This window comes from Oncorhynchus nerka, linkage group LG23 (assembly GCF_034236695.1).
Source record: "Oncorhynchus nerka isolate Pitt River linkage group LG23, Oner_Uvic_2.0, whole genome shotgun sequence".
NCBI lineage: Eukaryota > Metazoa > Chordata > Actinopteri > Salmoniformes > Salmonidae > Oncorhynchus > Oncorhynchus nerka.
This window is the reverse complement of record NC_088418.1, coordinates 40856354-40874205: the sequence shown is the minus strand read 5'-3', so window position 1 is coordinate 40874205 and position 17852 is coordinate 40856354. Positions and strand designations below refer to the sequence as shown.

Sequence of the window (17852 nt, the reverse complement as noted above, 5' to 3'; positions counted from 1 at the left end):
TGACTACACCGCTCGCATCGCGTGCGTTGCAAAATACATTTTGAAATCCATGTTATTCATTTATTGCGCGTGTCAACGAGCATCTGCGTTGCCAAGGGCTAAAATATAAGTTCTTTCTATTTCTGAAGCAGATCGCATTGCAAGTCCTGCCTCTCCCATCTCCTTATATGGTGATTGGCATCTAAACTTTCATAGTATTACCATGACGCAGTAGCGTGCCGTGGTTCTGGGGCCTGGGCCTTCAGTGAAGTCCTACACAGTCCCACCCGAATTAATCCACCTCTTATTACCATCATTATGATGCCATGGCTCTAGACACTATACATTTAGACAGAAACGCAGTATAACCAGGCGTTGCGTCACCTTGAAATTGACATTTTTATTCAGAGAATTGCAGGGGAAGAGTACAATACCTTTTCATTGTGCAGCTTCGTTGCCCTGCGCGCTTGTTCGTTGAGCTGTAGATCCACTCGGGTGTCCCCAAAAGTTTTCAAAAGCACCATTGCTTGTAAGTGCCCAGCCGTACTTTGGTGTCTCGTTGCTGCCTTGGTTAGACAACTCAGGTTTGCAAAGCCAGTGTGGCTCCAAACACCAAATCGATCACTTGCAAATAATAGGCATTCCCAGCAGTACAGTTTGCAGTGCTTCTCGGAGCCTGTGAGTCATTGATAGCGCCCATAGTTGAAAGTGGCGAACGAACCCCTTTCCCGCCTGTGACAGGCTTTGTAGCGTCGGCGTCTACCTCTCCTGACAATGTCTAACTTTTCTTGAAAAGTTTGTCTTGAGAATGGCGTTATAATTATATCCTCGACCAAATCGATATCTTCTCCTTCCGCCATTGTGGGTTGAAAAAACAGCTTAGTAGTACGCAAATTAATTAGTTGATCAATTTCAGTTTCTTAGTTCTGAGACCTGCCCATATAGGACCTGCCTCTCAATATTGGTAATCCAATCAATAGGCGTGCACGCACTACGCCTGCTAGCTGGCTCCTGTGTAACACTGGATTTTAGACCCCTGGCAACACATGATGGCTGAATATGATTGGATAAAAGATCTAACATAAAGACCAGCCCTCCAAATCTCAACCTGGGGCTGGAAGCAGTGCAACCAAGAGGAACGCTCTGAAATGAAGAGTGTAACTCTTACTCTGGGGAATAATTGAATACATATTTGTGGGAAAATATATTTAAAAAATATATATATTCTGATGATGTTTAGGCCAGCAGAGAAGGCCTTGCTGGCCCTGACGGCCCACCACTGCCATGACGACCGGCAACACGGTTCGTCTTTCAATCACCCACGTGGGTATAACCAAGGAAGAGATGGCACGAGGGTACCTGCTTCTATAAAACAATGAGGAGATAGCCCTTGGCAACGCACACGCTCGTTGACACGCGCAAGCAGTGTGGGTTCAATAATTGAATAACATAGATTACTAAATGTATTTTGCAACGCTCGCAAATGCGACGCGAGCGGTGTAGTCAAGGTATAAGGCAGATCTCCAACGCGTTTAGCCGAGGCCAAAGCCACAAGCAGGGTGGTCTTGTAGGAGAGGATCTTCAGATCCACAAAATCCATCAGTTTAAAAGGGTCTTCACACAGCACAGCCGAAGCCCAAGTGAGTGCAATAGGTTTACAAACTGGCCTGAGATGGGGCACAGCTTTTAAAAGACAGGTGTTACACTTTTTCTCAATGCCAGAAACTCATAAAATAGTAACTTACAGCACCTCAAGAAAACATTCTCATATTACAAACTCTTAAATCAATTGTTATAATAGTATGCTCTCAATTCGGTGGGGCACATTTAATCCAAGAACTTCCACAGCTATCAAGAAGTTGCTTCTCAAAGTGGATGCTGTCACTACCATTAATGTGGCTTCTAAAGCATCTAAAAACCCACAGCAGCACCAGCAGAGACCGCAAGCATTATCAATGGCATGGAAATGAATTGGGTAAGTGAAAGAACTGGCTTGCTTGCTAGCTATAGAGCAACCACATTTAGCTCACTTCTTCCATCTCAAAGCACTTATAAACCTAACCAAATGTAAACATGTCTGCCAGCTGTTTGTAGCTAACTGCCAATGCTGTCATAGATAGTACAAGCCCTTGGGAAAGAGATGTTTTCAAGGCATTTGTGTGGGCTGTGCGATGCGTTAATTCTGGGGGAGTTTTTTATACGGCTTGCCGAGTGCGGGCTAAACTGAACTGCAACACTTTGGACATGGATTTCGCAGAAGCCCATAACAGGCTTACTACACCACTCGCGTCGCGTTCGTGAGCGTTGCAAAATAAATGTTGAAATCTATGTTATTCAATTATTGTGCGCGCCAACGAGCGTCTGCGTTGCCACGGGCTAAAATAGAAATCAGTTATATTTCTTACACAGATTGCGCTGCAAATCTTGCCTCTCTCATCTCCTAATTGGTTTATAGAAGCAGGTACCCACATGCCATCACCTCATTGGTTATACCCACGTGGGTGACTTATATTACGAACAAGGTCAGTGGCGGTAATGCACCTAATTTATGAAAGTTGCCAATCGCAATATAAAGTCAAGAGAAGAAAAGGCCTGGAAGGAAGAGAGATGACTAGAAACGATTCGATTGACCATTTTATGTGTGGATTGATTGGCGGAGTAGAGGACCTTGTGCATTTCAGGTAAAATAACAACTCAATGTTTATATCCCAGGACAAATTAGCAACAGCAAGCTAGCTAAATAGGACAAATTAGCTAGCAAGTGCAAGCTAACTAGCTAAATGTTTAATGCTTTCCACCTGTCCCCGAATTAATATAATTAATATAATTGGTTCAGTTTGCTTTGATATTTTAACCTGCGTGTCATGATTGCATTTGGTGTGGGGGAACAAAATAAATGTATGCACGATGGGGCACACGCGCAGCCGGTTTGGGTTCCGTGTTCCATGCTTTTTTTGGAGTGTTGGAATGTGGACATTGGTCCATAGAAAACTTTATTTTTGGATCTTAGGATCAATGTGGTCGCAGTAGGGCTGTCCCCGGCTAAAAAAAATGTTGGTCAACCGAAAGTCATCTGTTCTTTTGAACAGTCAACTGTAAAAAGAAATGTATATGCATTGAGCTTGTTTGATGCTTTAAGCCAGTGGTTCTTAACCTGGGTTCGATCGAACCCCAGGGGTTCGGTGAGTCAGTCTCAGGGGTTCGGCAGAGGTCAAGACACACATCCGACTCATATGATTCGTGATGACACGCCCCGCTTGGCCATCATTGGCTGCAGGTGGCCTATCTGTGCTGCAGGGAATTTGGTGCGCTCAGTAGTCGACTTGTGACTGTCGTGATGGTACGTCTTGTGATTTCTTTCTTAATATTTTAATCCCTTCATACTTACTATGTCGAGCAAAAAAAGAAAGTGGTCGGACGAATATGTACAATATGGATTCACATGTATAACGGAACATGATGGGAGTCAGCGTCCTAACTGCATGATTTACAATGCTAAGTTGAGCAATTCTAGTCTAGCACCGGCAAAACTAAGAGAACACTTCCTTAAGCTGCGTGGAGATGGAAAATACAAGAACACAACGCTCGCTGAATTCAAGGTGAAGAGAGCCAGATTCGATGAAAAGGCTACTCTGCCTGTTCTCGGCTTTGTACCCATCAACAAACCGATCCTCACAGCATCGCACAAAGTTGCTTACCTGATCGCAAACAGGGCAAACCACACACCATTGGTGAAACACTCGTAAAACCAGCTGTGTTGAAGATGGCGAATATCATGCTGGGAAAAGAGGCTGAAGTTAAGTTATCCCAAATTCCTCTTTCAAATGACACCATCAGCGACAGAATAGAGGACATGAGCAAATACATCTTGGCTCAAGTAGTTGCAGATCTGATTTCAAGCCCGGCAAAATTCAGCCTTCAACTCGATGAGACCACAGACGTTTCCAATCTAAGCCAGCTTGCTGTATTCGTGCGCTATTTGAAAGACGACGTGATAAAGGAAGATTTTTTATTTTGTAAGCCTCTTACAACAACAACTAAGGCAGCCAATGTGAAGAAACTTGTGGATGACTTCTTCAAAGACAACAATCTTTCGTGGGATATGGTTTCTGCAGTTTGTTCGGACGGAGCTCCAGTCATGCTGGGAAGAAAGTCTGGTTTTGGTGCGCTAGTCAAAGCCGATGCACCACACATCATTGTTACTCATTGTATTCTGCACAGGCATGCGTTGGCAACAAAAACCTTGCCTCCAAAACTGGCAGAAGTATTAAAAATTGTAGTGGAATGCGTGAACTATGTGCGAACTAGTGCTCTGAGGCACCGCATTTTCAGTGCGCTGTGTAAAGAAATGGGCTCTGAATTCGATGTACTTCTGTACCATTCTAACGTTTGGTGATTATCCCGGGGACAGGTGCTGAATCGTGATTTTGCCGTGCGTGTGGATTTAGCCCTGTTTTTGCAAGAGCACCAACATTGTCATGCAGATTGCTTCAAAAATTCTGAGTTCATTCTCATTTTAGCATACATGGCTGATATCTTCGGAGCTCTCAATCATCTCAATCAAAAGATGCAGGGCGGTGGAGTCAACATCATCGAAGCGGAGGAAAAACTGAAGGCTTTTGTAAAAAAAAGCTACCGTTATGGAAACGACGAACAGAGAACGAAAACTTCGCAAACTTTCCCCTGCTGGACGACTGTGTAAGTAAGATCGAAGATGTATCTGGAATCGGAGACATTTCTGTACCTTCGGAACTGAAGCTTGCAAAGTCTCTCGACGGATACTTCCCTACAAGAGAGTCATATCCAGCATGGGTGAGACAGCCGTTCACATTTAGTGTTGAGATGTCAATGATGAATACCTCGATGAAATTATTGAAATTCAGCAGAGCCAGGTTCAACAGCAACTCTTCAGAACAACAATGCTTTCAACGTTTTGGTGTCAACAAATGGTAACGTACCCTGTTATTGCGAAGAAAGCTCTGGAGATTTTCATACCGTTTGTTACTACATATCTTTGCGAGCAATCCTTTTCGAGGATGCTGGACTTAAAAATGAAGAAAAGGAACATACTTTGTTGCGAAAATGACATGAGATTGGCACTTGCCAAGGTGAAGCCGCGCATTTCTGAACTGGTCTCTGAAAGGCAACAGCAGAAGTTACATTGATTTGCAGCAAATATTCATTATTATGTTTTTGTTTTTGTGTGAAAATCATGTTTTGATGATTTTGTTCTTTGAACACAGTGACGTTGATGCACGGTTCATTTTGTGCACCAGTAAACTATGTTTTGAATTTGAAAACATATTTTATTTTTCCAATTAAGAAGGGTTCTGTGAATGAGCATATGAAACTGGTGGGGTTCAGTACCTCCAACAAGGTTAAGAACCACTCACTGAATGATGAAATAAGACAAATTACTCAAGAAGGAGCCAGAGATCAAGATAACCAGAAGAAAAAACCCTTAACCTGACCATGCTCCTGCTGGCTTTCTCTGCCAGTACTCTTCTGATGTTGCCGGTAATAGGCTACACTGAGGAGTCGGCAAACTTTCTCATGTGGAATTCCAATGTATCTAGCCATTTCTACCGATCTGCATGCCAGTTATGGTTTTCATATGCATATTTCCGTGGAACAGTTTAATTTAACTTATAATAATGTCATTTGTATCTCAATCATTGTCATGTGGTTAATAAAAAATATATCAAAATGTAAAAATGAACTTATGTTGACATTGCCAACTCCGTAAAAATAGCTTACATAAAGCCAACAAATAAAAACATTGAAGCCTGCAGGTAGAAAATATGGCCTGCCTGCAACGAACTTGAAACATTGTATCAACTACTAACTTGGGTCAGGCCTGAAGCTTGTACTAGCAAACTTATTTTTAAAAAGTCCCACCCCGGTGAGCTCGGGACAGACACAGCTGTAGGCTATATTAACAAGGGATAAGAAGTAATCAGGTAGGCCTATTTTATGACGTTTCCACTGGATCAGAGCATGACATTTTTACCTTTCACACAGTGGTTATTGAAAGGGAGAGAGCTGGAAAGATTTTTTAAATACATTGGAGAAACTATTGTCATTCTCAATGGATGTAAAAAATAGTTTTTGTTCGCTTGCTGTTTGAGCTGAAAACATTACTTTAAGAAGCTCCACAGTGGTGGTGCGTCAAGCCAATCAAAATACCATCAGCTCCCCAAATGGGCACATTTATATGTCTACATTTACACGCAGGCCATGAAGCCGATAGTCCTACTTCTATGCATAATCAGGTGTGCGCCCATACTCAACATTGACAGGAGCACTCAAGACAATGACACAGATTGTCAGGAGAGCGGGCATTCTTGAGAGAGATGTGCATTGAGCATCTTAGCCACACACCCCTTCTTCTTGGACTGTGCCATCCCCGAGGCCTCCGCAGTGGATTATTCTCAGCCTCTGCAATGGATTAGTTCACAGACGGGTGCAAAAAAGAACGGTGTCTTGTAATATAAAAAATATATTTAAAAAATAGATATAATATTAGCTACTGCTCGACTAAAAAAAAATATTGGTCGACCAACAGCCTATCGACCAAACAATCGAACAGTCGACTAATTGGTGTCAGCTCTAGGTAGGTCAGTTGCAGCAGGTAATGTTACCTTGCTCTAGCCTCTTCCCCCATGACTGAATTAATCTGTGGCTATTTCTTTCTAGGCGGCAAAATAAGTGAGCTAGATTTATTTTTGGTGTACTGCCATATGTCGATAACACACGTTTGTCACTGGTATGGGCTACTAAATATCCTAAACCTAGACAGTGGTAGCTGCAAACTAAAACCGGGGAGAGGGAGGAGAGAATTCACTTTCTGTTTCATCCAGGGGTTGTAACTGGTTCAGGGAACAGGACCGAAAACTGGTTTGAGGAACAGAGCCAGAACCGAGAACGAAAGTGATCAATAATGTTCCAGGGCAGAACCGTTCTTTTAAAACCATGGGAACCAGTTAATACCGTTATTTTACGTTCTAGGCATTTTTTTCCAGTCCTACAAAAAAATGCAACAAAGTGCCTATGCAAAGCCCTCTCTGTTACTCAGAAACGTATTCCAGTGTCTGCCTGCCAAATTAAAATCTTTGCCAGTTTGTGTGTGATTAATTAGAGAACAATGGACTAACTTTTTCAATGCTAGTTAGTTATCATGTTTCACAATGGACTTATTAACTACACACAAGTGTGTTAGCTAGCTCTAGTCTAGCTCTCGGCGGAATTATGTGTAATGTAATGGAACTGAGTCATGATCAAGGGCTAGCTCTGGTCCAACGTCAGTTAAGCCAATTCTCTGAAGTTCAAAGACATTCAAAGTTCCTTCATAAAAGCCGCTCCTCCTTCGGTATAATTCTGTGGGCCTAATTCAGATGATGCCCAGCGTGCTCTTCATCTGCAAAATTTCAATTGCATGTCACCACCTACACTACACTTGTCTGTCCAATGCATGTACATAGCTTGCCCACTCCATAACAAGCTGCTCTATCCATTGATGAAGTCATTTAATGTCGAGCTAAACTGATTTCAGACATTTAAAAATGAATAGAAAGGAACAATATAAACAGTTACTTTTGAACTGGTTTAGAACTTTATTTTGCTGGGTCGGAACAGTGGAACGGAATGGGGAAAAATTATTGTTCTGTTCAAAACTAAAATGACTTCCCTTCCAAACCCTGGTTTAATCTGCTGCTGGCTAGCTAATGTTCACTCATATGTTTTCCACATTTAATTCCTGAAATTACATTTTAACTAAAAAGTTAGGTCCCACTTGGTACGCACCAGATTACCATTATAGTGGTTCATCCTTTAAAAATTGCAGCGTACCGCGGCGCAGCTTGCATGGTGCCCCAGAATTTTATGGCACGTTATTTAAATGTGAACCACTGGTACCATTAACGTTAGTTAGTGCTAGTTTGATCACCAGAGGGCATCTCTGAAAAGCATTTGATAGCCTTATATAGTGGCTGTACTAGAGAATTTAAAACCTTTTTTTGTAATAACATAGTATATGGGACCGATTTTAAGAAATGTTTCTTAATAATGAATTTGATTAATATTATGGTGTTTCTATTCCAAGAAAAATTCAAACCCTCTGGGTTTCCGTTAGGATGGAACGGAAAATATGGCGCTGTACAACGTGACGATCGGGAGTAGGCTACAGTACTGGGCTATTTAACTAAAGTATCCCTGTGTCGTGCGGGAGACCGGGGCTCAATTCCCTGATGGGGAGGAAGGAGTAGGCTGTCCTTGTAAATAATAATAATTTTTTAACTGACTTGCCTAGTTAAATAAAGGTTACACTAAGAGCATAACATTTCTACCCCTAATTTTCTAATTCTAGTCTAACCAATACCCAAACAGAGATTCAGTGAAAATAAAAATGTCTTGATAAATCAATGACCAGTCCCTGCTTGTCTCAGAGCAGTGCAAAACGGTGCTAAAATAGTTGTAGGCTATTGCTTCAAATCCTATTGTTTCTAACTTCAATATGCTCTTTAAATAAATAAGGCCTACACCACTTTTAACAGCACATTACTCAACACTAGTGAGACTCATGTTGCCTACGGTAGGCCTACAGTATATCGAAAAATATGACGTGACTCTCTGCCAATAATTACATATGGAGGATATTTCTGTAATTCAGTGATATTTATTCCCATAGTAATTCGTTATGGATCCATAATTAAATAAACATCAGCATTTTGAAAGAGTATTTTTATCATTATTTTATTAACGAATGCATAAAGATGCCATTATTAATTACATTGTTTTCGTTTGAACGTGCAGACTGGCACTAAGAACAGAACAGCGGGAACATTTCCCTAGTCAGCTCCATTATTAGTGCAATGCCCCTTAAAGTGTTGCCAGTGTAGGGGTGCCACCCTGCTCGCAAAGCGCCTGTAGGAACATTTAAAATTTCAACCAGAGGGCTCTGAAAAAGGAATAATTCCTTTATTTTGGCACCAAAGCTCAAACGTCTGCCACTTATATCCATACAAGCCTCTCGTGGAGGGTTCCCTTGCGGACTGTATAGTAGCAATAACGTTCAAAGGTAAACCGCTTGCCATCAGATTGGACCTTTCAGGGGCCAAGTCCACAGGTTCCAAATCTCTGGTCGCGGGTGCCAGACCTGCCTGTGAGCCTGGGACAACAGGTCCCTGCGCAACGGGAATTGCCATGGGTCCCTGCCTAAAAGGCAAATAATCACCGCGAACCAAGGTGGTTTTGGCCAACGGGGAGCCACAAGGATCAACGACAAGCTCTCACGACACACCCTCCAGCGTGGGCTGAATCAGGTCCACAGAGGGAAACTCGTAAAGGAGGGTTCGAGGCCACTGGTGCACGAGAGCATCCATTCCCAATGGAGCACTCAGGTCTCTTATCAAGAAAAATTGCAGACACAGGGGCCCCTCAGGGGTGCGTGCTTAGCCCCCTTCTGTACTCCCTGTTCACCCACAACTGCGTGGCCACAGATGACACTAACACCATCATTAAGTTTGCTGACGACATGATGGTGGTAGGCCTGATCATGATGAGACTGCCAAGTCTCTGACCTCCTCCCTATAGGCTGTGTGGTGCAAGGATAACAAACGCTACCTCAACGTCAGCAAGACAAAGGATCTGATCGTGTACTACAGGAAAAGCAGGGCGAGCACACCTCCATTCACATCAGCTGTAGTGGAGACAGTCAAGAGCTTCACAGTAGTGAAGAGGGCACGAGAATGTCTCTTCCCCCTCAGGAGGCTGAAAAGATTTGGCATGGGCCCTCAGATCCTCAAAAAGTTATACAGCTGCAACATTGAGAGCATCTTGACTGGCAGCATTACCGTATTGGCATGGCAACTGCTCAGCATCCGACTGCAAGGCACCCAAGTCAAAGTGTCTTCTCTCTGCTACGGCAAGCGGTACCGGAGCGCCAAGTCTGGGACCAAAATGCTCCTGAACAGCTTCTACCCCCATTGTGTTTTTTTACATTGAAAAAAATGGTATACCATACACTACAGTTGAGGAACAATGGGAAAGTAATTCTGCTTTGAAAGTTGATAAACTTGTAACCTCACTTTTGAGAAAATGGCCTTTGAATGTTTTGGTACACATACTGGAGTGCTCTTCTTTGTCTACACCCATTCAGCATCCTTCACACCCTCTTAAGCTTTAGCCCCACCCATCTCTTTAAGGAGCGCTCCGAGCACACACTGTACACTCTGGAAGAGGAGTAGGGTTGATCCGATCGTTCTGTCCCAACAACAGCAGTCAAGCACTAAATTGCGAATGCGAGAACAGCTCAAATGCGAGAACAGCTCACTCTGACCATTTTATTCACCCTAGCAGAGCTGGTTAAGCTGTTTTTATGTTATCCAGAGCGTTGGTGACTGCAACTGTGCTGCTGGCAACAATTGAATTACGCTTTTTGACCAAAGTTTACTGACAAGGGACATATTCAATGTTTGTTGAGCGTTCGTATATTCGTCAGTTATTCTGTGCTCTGGCACACTCAGATGAGAGTGCTCTGAAGTCGGAGTAGATAGCCAGAGCGAATTTACCAGCTACATCATGAACATATTATTGAAATGGTTGCTCGCATTGTGGAGTCTTTTGTTAAGATATGTAGCTAGCTAGCTAAACAATGAACCATAATCCCAACTCATGACATTACTACCCTGCATGAATCTGCAGGTAGCTAACCAAATGGCTCTGATACGAGTAATATTACTACACAGATCATACACGGAACGTTAGCTAGCTAACAGCACACTAACTTGAAATGAAAGTGACAAAATTATAAACGTGCAATATCTGAAAATATAGCTAGCTGGTAGGGGTGGGCGATATGAACAAAAATTCATATCACGATATTTTCCACTGTCCAGAAGACAACGATACAATATACTGTTATTTATTTGACATTTTATGAGCCCTTCAAAGTAAATAAATGACAAAATATTGCTTTTAACCTTAGAGAAACAGAAAGGGGGCATTGCACTTTTTCTTTTTTTTACTTCTGTGGTAAACCTGTGCCAACATGAAACATAAACAAAGCTATATAACAGTAAAATTAAACTTTTTTTTAAAAGTAAAACCTATTTTTTACTTTTTCCAGCATAACACTGGTCATTATGAATTCAAGTTGTAAACCTTTTCAAACTAACTTCTTCAAAAAATAACCAGTCTGTATGTTTCTCAGTTCAACATGTAACAATTCACTGCCTCCCTCTTCACAAGTTCCATGCCAGGAACACCAGCCTATTGACAGTTTCTGGCTTCAAAGTTGCCCTGTGGCATGTGACCACATTGCCCCCACTGCTAAATGCCATCTCAAAGGGCAAACTTGTGGCAGGGATGTATAAGTATTTCTTTGCCAGACAACTCACTTGTGGGAAGCGTGAACTCGCCAGCACTCCAAAGGATCAGCCTGACTGTCTGCTGCCATCATCAGAGTGTAGCTGTCCAGCTATCGCTCCGTGACCTGTCTCTGGGTTCTTAAGGCATGTGCACTACTGATTTTCTTAAAGAATCTCCCAAGGCTCTTCTTGGACTTCTTTGCGGATTGTGGAGCAGTGGCAGCTTCCTTCTCTCTCTCACTCTAGTCCTCTTCAAGAGAGAAGTCTCCCACGGCTGTGTTCCCATACGAGGGGGGTTTCTGTCTCGGAGGCAGCTCTCACCTTCACCAGCTTCTCAGTGGTCATGTAGGTGGTCTTGAACCTTGAGTCCAGAAAGGTAGATATTGGTGAGCAGCTCATCTGTTTCAGGGTTGGTGTATTTGTCATTCAGGTAATTGAGTACCCTCATCTTAATCTCTCGGGTCAGGTTGGCTTCGCCATCATTTAATTTCAGAACCACCATATTGAACAGGCTTCAGATAGGACACACTCACGTATGTCTCTCCTGGAGGGGCTTAAGTGCTGCTGTGATAGATTCAAAGACCTCAATGTCTTGTCAGGAGGGTGCAAGGTGCCGTGTTTTTTTGTCTGCTGCCAGGAATTGTAGTTTGGCCTTTTCCTGCTCCAGGACTTTTTCCATCATCTGCAGGTGAGAACCTCACCTTGTCGGGGATTCCGTGATGAGCTTGTGGAGGGGCAGACTCAGTTTATCCTGTGCACTTATCAGGGCCTTCTGCTGCTTCCAACTATAGGAAAATGTGCTGACCACTTTCTTGCACACTGGGAAACCAGAGGTTCGTTTTGGACACTCCTCTAGTCCGGGAAACCCGAGGTTCGTTTTGGACACTGTTCTCTGAAAAATAAAAAGGTGAAAAATAATTACATATGAATCACAATTATTCAATAGAAATAACATTTCATCTGCTGTAATTACATCAATTTACAGCATGGATGCTGAACATGATTACAAATTGAATCCATCTATAGATGTACATTCAACTGTTGTGATTAAGAGAGCTATATTGCTTTAGAAAACGGGATAATTTATTGAGTAGGCTATTTATTATGAAAAGAGAGAAGATGGATTCATATATTGAAACCACAGGCAAATGTATCAATTAGAAATAAAAACAATGTAATGTTTGGATATTGCACACATTTACAAATATGATATATTTGGATAGCTGTATATATTCGGCTTAAAGTATAAGAATGATCAGGCAGTGTAGTCAGCTATAACTTCAAACAGAGGAGATAAGGAACACAATAGCTTTCTGCATTTTAAGTTACGTTATTTTTCTACCTAGCTCTGTGTGTTTTGGACGTTGAAACTTACCAATAGCAATGTGTAGCCTGTGTCCGAAAAAACCTAGTCTTGTGCATTTGTTCAGCTTCAATGCTGTGACCATGTTCGATTCGCTGTAGGTAGTCATACATACTTGACGCGACTCTTTCAAGCCCCAGGATGAAAGTGCCTCCCTCAGCCCAGCTGCAATTATTTCTCTGATGTGTTGGTCTGAGAAATAAGAGGCATTTGCTTTGCAGCTTCCAGTTGTCGTCATTGTAATGAATTGTGAGGCTAATGTATGGCTCTGTGATCCGGCATGACCATAATTCGGCAGTGGTAGAGAAGAATGCAGCGTTACGGATTTAATTGGCAACTCTGTCCCGACATTCTGTATTGCGTTCTGGCAGACATGTTTTGCTGAAGTATTTACGGCTAGGGATCTCGTATCTTGGGTCTGGAGTTCGAATCAACTTTGTGAAACCGTCTTTCTCCACAGTTTGAATTGGTTCCATGTCTTTTGCTATGTGATACATAATTGCACTCGTTATCTCATTCCACTTCTTGCTCTTCTTGTCATAGGGAATACCACTAACAAATGATGCCTTGAGAGATAGCGGAGTGTGGGTCTGGCTTGAAGATGTCTTGGGACTTGCTCCGGGGGTTTGTTGCACGCATTCTGGTAGATTCCTCATATTCGTGCACATGTGAAAAAGAAAAGGTTGCTGGTGTTTCCACCTTTGCCTAGCACAATGCACTGACAACTTGCACAGTACTGTTTGTTGGTCGAGGTCGGATATCTTAAAGCCAAACCAGTTCCAAACAACAGAAGTCCCCTTTCTTCGAACCAATTCTTTGTTGTCCTGCAAATTATAGCGTTTTTTCCTTGTCTTCAGTCATCCTCAATGCTTGCTTACACTTTTGCGCTTGATTGATTGGACACTTTTGCTAACAAAAGGAGTTTACTTCACTAAATGTTTGCTTACTCTGCAGTTGCGCATGCTTGTTTGTTGACTTTGATTGGCAGGCCGATTGTGTGTAACGTCCATGCTTCTAATTGTTTTTATTTGCTAAAAAAGGCTATGTTCTTATTGAAAGAAACAATTTGAACTAGCCCACTACGCTGTATGACTCAACTGAAAATGTGTGAAAAAAACAAAAACGTCTTATTTCATACATTTATTAGTTTATTATGATATGCACGATACGGCAAAATCCATACCATGGCACAACGTCATACCAGTATTCACATTCATACCGGTATACCACCCACCCCTACTAGTTAGACTATCGTACATGAATGGATGCTTCTGCCCCAGATGCCATGTTGCCTTTCGTTTGAATACGTAACCTGGAGACAGGTTTTCTCTATTTCCACTGATTTCAAAACTCGGTCCTCCAGAAAGTGGAGAGCAACACTTATGCAGTTTTAATACGTGATAACTATTTTTTTTAAAGCCACGATAGAGAGGATTACCTACTACACATACTGACCAGCTCAAATAGACAGAAGCATGCTACACGGCAGACAAATCCGAACTCATCTCTCGGCATGTCCAGCCTACTCACTATCTCAGCCAATCATGGCTAGCGGGAAGGTTCCTGGCTTTTTCTGTGGCTAAACCAACTAGGCTCGTAATTTAACAATTGTATTTGTATTTACAGATGGCATACAAGTTTGATAGTAAGGCACATGAAAGTTCACATGTTCCGGAAGGCATTTCTGCCAAAAAACACATTTAGATTTTTAGTGAGTACTCGACATACGCCTATATACCTCAATCACACAAACTACCTCGTACCCGAGTACACTGACTTGGTACCGGCATTCCTTGTATATAGCCTCATTGTTATTTTCTTGTGTTACTATTTTTTTATTTGTTCATTTTCTTACTTTTGAATTGTATTGTTGGGAAATTGACTCATAAGTAAGCATTTCGTGGTAAAGTCTACACCTGTACTCCGCGCATGTGACAAATAAGTTGTAGTTGCCCTTTAATTCAATTGTGCACCAGCAAGAGAGCGTTGTGTTTGGTGGCACTGTTTCTGTAGCGGTGCTTCATAGGATGGGGGAGTTTACAAAACAAATGCACACATGACTGATACAAATCATCATGATTTCATTCTGCCAGGTAGGTCTACTTTGCAATCAACTTTTTTTTGGTAAGGTTTTTGGGAAAAGCCTTTAGAAATGACTGTTTAGGCATGCTAACTGGCTACACAACCACACACAGGCGTGCGCACAAGAAGAGGCATTACTTCTTCTGATAGTTGCAGGAATATGATTTATTGATGCATTCTTTTCAGGACTTGAGAAACGAGTGCAAAGGACTACTTTTCTAATAAGTTAGTTCAATACATTTAACTTTCTGTGCTCCACCAATGATTTTCTTTCCTTCAGATCTACATGGTTCACGTGGCTGGTCGAGATCAAAACGGCATATTTGCATCCCTGGTAAAGAGCTACATCAGCCCTGCCGAACATTTTGCATATCTGGGAGCATTCTTACATTTATTTTTCATTGTTCTTTTTTTTTTGAGTACTTGAATGGGGAAAAAAAAAATTTTAGAACACAAGGCCAGCACTGGAAAAGAATGCAAGCATTTATCTATATGCCAACAAATTTCAACAATGACATTAGGCATTTATAGGCAAGATAAATCGTAATTGCTACATTTCCCCAATATAGAGTGCATATATTCAGTCAATGAAAAAGCAAGTGCCATTTAAGATTAATTTATTGAAACCGGAATATCAATTTGTTCTATTATATCGTGGAACACAGTATTAAATTTAGTTTATTCTACCTGTTCTTTAGAATTGTATAAACGGATGAACAATTCCACATTGAACACTGCATGGTGATGCACGGACACAACATCTGTTTGGTAAGAAGGCATGTGCTTAATGATTCTGATGTTTAGGGTTATAGCCAAGGCTAACCAATTCTAAAATGGCACTAGCAGATAGAAAACTAGTGCAAAATGGGTTGTGGTTAGCCATCCTTTTGTTTGCCAAAGGGGCTAAGTAGCCAGCTAGCTTCCCATCCACGAAGACAAGCCCCACCCCCTCCATATTCATAACGTGGGACTACCCATTCAACATCAGCTTGGCTGAATGCGGCTGGGCCCAGGTCATCTTAAACTCATCGACGAAGTCTGGAAAAAGATAGCAGATAGCAGATATTCCCCACCAAACCTGAATGCCTTCCGCCATGCAGGGAGGACGGCCACTCCACTGACAAGCGTGCAGCCGCTTGGTGACATAGCTCAATGAGAGACGCGCTAGAAGCCCGGGATTCCCCTGCTACATCCGTATCAAGGATGTGTGGCTGCCCCAAAGCCAAACCCTCCATCACAGTCTCAGAAGAAAAAGTTCACCAGCCAGAGAAACCACGTCGTCATCCGAACACGAGTCCTATGTAACAGTGAAGGACACCGACATATCAGCCAGCACTATATTGCCATGCTGGGAGTACAGATCCATGTGATTCGATTACGAACCCAGATCCACCCTCGTATCCTGCAACTCAGACTCCACCAAGGTACAGGCACCCACGGGAGGAAAGTGAACTTCTGTCTCACCAAACCTTCTAAGGAAAGTTACACGCCTCTCGAGAGAGCTTAGGCGCAGCCAGCGACAGTCATCGCATTAGCTGGTTTGGTCCAGAGCATGCAAGTTTCAATTAATCAATCAAATGTATTTATAAAGCCCTTTTTACATCAGCCGATGTCAAAGTGCTATACAGAAGTTACACTTACCAAAATATATAATTGAATCACATCAGGTGTCATTCTAATGTTTACTCAGTAGAGGGCGCTAGCTGCAATCTCCCTATAGCTATGTTGTACAGAGTTGGGAACTGTCTGTTTTCCTATTTGAGTTCTAATACCTATGTTATTTATAACTGCAAGATTACATGCAGGGGGAAACATGACGTCGCACGATAGGAGAGAGTTTAGGAGATCTTATACGGTTTGTTCTATGGTCATTTTCATGAGCTAGTCACTTTTTGTAAATTTAAGCATTTATATAATCAGAAAAAAACACACGCTTCAAAATGTCATAAAGCTCATGTTAACGGATTGCTATTATCTCAGAACATAACGTGTACGATCTCCTAAACCTGTGTAAACCTATTTTCGGCGTTTATCCCAAAACCCGATTATTTCCCCCCCATGAATTTCTGAAAGAACCAGCAGTAAGGGCGTATTCATTATGCCGATTGTTGCCAAAGTTTTGCAACAGAACCCGTTTACTTCAAACGGAAACCATTTTGCATTGGACAAATTCCGGTAGGTCCCTCCGTTTCGTTCTTGAACGGTGAACTGTTTCCGTTGCAAGAGGTAATGAATGCACCCTGATGTTCCCTCATTCTGTCTGAATTGACAAAAGCTTTCAACGTATGTGTTTTCCACTTTCCATAGCATAGGATCAACAGCCTTGTAATAACATGCGCGTTTCTTATTTCAAACTCTGAGAGCAAACGGTAGTCATCGAAATGTAAACTTGCTGGCTAGTTAGTAGTTACCAGCTAACGAGACCATTCCAGTAGTTTATCCGGTCTGAGATCATTAGCTAGCAAACTACTTACTAATCAGAACCAAAAGCAACACATACAGCAAACTCTCCAAAGTGTGTAATTTTAACCATTTCTATACAGCGTGCAAGCCAGACAACTTGGTGCATTTTGTTGATTTACTAGCTGGCTAACAGTTAGCTGACGTTCGCTAATGCTAGAAAGCCAAGTTGATTAGCATAGCGCTCTTACCTTTGTAAAGCTACAAATACGGCCGTTAAACACCAACAGGAGAAAGTTAAACGAATTAAAAATAAACAAATACTATTAAAATGTGCGATAATGGCTTCTTTGCAAATATAGATCATTACAGTATATATTCATTTGCAGGTTTATTTTAACTGCTTTATGGTCTGCAGCTCTGACCCCGTTTTCTGAAAATCCGCCATTTTGTTTTACCTTTCAAGGTCCTCAGACATGTTTACGTGAATGAAGTGACATCCTCTATTTTGAAGCGTGTTACATTTGTATCTATAGTGGTATACAGTTTTATGAAGCTGGTCTTATTGTAAAAATATAGTATACATAAGGACTTCGTAACACTTTAATGCAACTTTTTTTGTGTTGAATATTTCACACTACACATCTGTAAGGATTAGTTGG

At 41.9% G+C, this 17852-nt stretch overlaps 1 protein-coding gene across 3 annotated transcripts in view; it reads right to left on the bottom strand.

The window, feature by feature from the left end:
* Nucleotides 1-17630, bottom strand: part of LOC115106838 (transcription initiation factor TFIID subunit 6-like) — a 62558-nt gene extending 44928 nt beyond the window's left edge. For 2 of the 3 annotated variants that reach the window (XR_010460715.1, XM_029629976.2), the window contains exons 1-2: nucleotides 17442-17630; nucleotides 11376-12237 (exon numbers count right to left, since the gene is read on the bottom strand). The gene's annotated coding sequence lies outside the window, so the exon portion shown is untranslated. The remainder of the gene's footprint in view (nucleotides 1-11375; nucleotides 12238-17441) is intronic. The other variant, XM_029629977.2, reaches the window with a different exon arrangement.
* Between the last annotated feature and the right edge of the window lie 222 nt (nucleotides 17631-17852).